This window comes from Mandrillus leucophaeus, unplaced genomic scaffold (genome assembly GCF_000951045.1).
Source record: "Mandrillus leucophaeus isolate KB7577 unplaced genomic scaffold, Mleu.le_1.0 Scaffold137, whole genome shotgun sequence".
Lineage (NCBI taxonomy): Eukaryota > Metazoa > Chordata > Mammalia > Primates > Cercopithecidae > Mandrillus > Mandrillus leucophaeus.
In genome coordinates this window covers 1,805,045-1,805,608 of record NW_012101332.1, presented here as the reverse complement: position 1 = coordinate 1,805,608, position 564 = coordinate 1,805,045, and the positions used below count along the sequence as shown (strand labels likewise).

The following is a 564-nucleotide window of genomic DNA, read 5'->3' as shown; positions in this document are numbered from 1 at the left end:
ATAAAAAACAAACTTAGCTGGGCATGGTGGCATGTGTCTGCAGTCCCATCTACTCAGGAGGCTGAGTTGGGAGGATCGCTTGAGGCCAGGAGTTCGAGGCTTCAGTGAGCCATAATCACACCACTACACTCCAATCAGGTGACAGAGTGAGACTTTGTCTCTTAAAGAGAGAGACAGAGAGAGAATGAAATCCACTTCTGCAGTGCTCTGAAAGTTGAGGCAGTTGCAAACGCCCGCACGTGCCCAGGGGAGCAATGTGGACCCCACAGCTTCATCAGCAGTGGTGAACTTAAAGAGCATGTCAGATAGGAAATGTTATCATAGCCACTTTTGAAAAATACAGTCTGCCATAGCATCCTGGGTCTCTTTGGGTAGCTGAATACCAGTAGCATTCCCTGGTCACTCTGATAGCCAGTAACCTTCCTTCAAATACACACTCTCCCAAAAACTCTGGAAGCAGGCAGTCCAGGCCCTACTTGTCCTATTATGACCCAGCCAGTAGTTGGCATTCAACCTTGCAGTGGGTACTTTTCAACCTTTCCCAAAAAACAACAACAACAACAA

General features: G+C 47.5%; 1 protein-coding gene across 1 annotated transcript in view; it reads left to right on the top strand.

Annotated features, from left to right (window-relative positions):
• The window catches only part of FBXO17 (F-box protein 17), a 50,602-nt gene that overhangs the window by 26,167 nt on the left and 23,871 nt on the right, over positions 1 to 564 (top strand). The window lies entirely within an intron of this gene.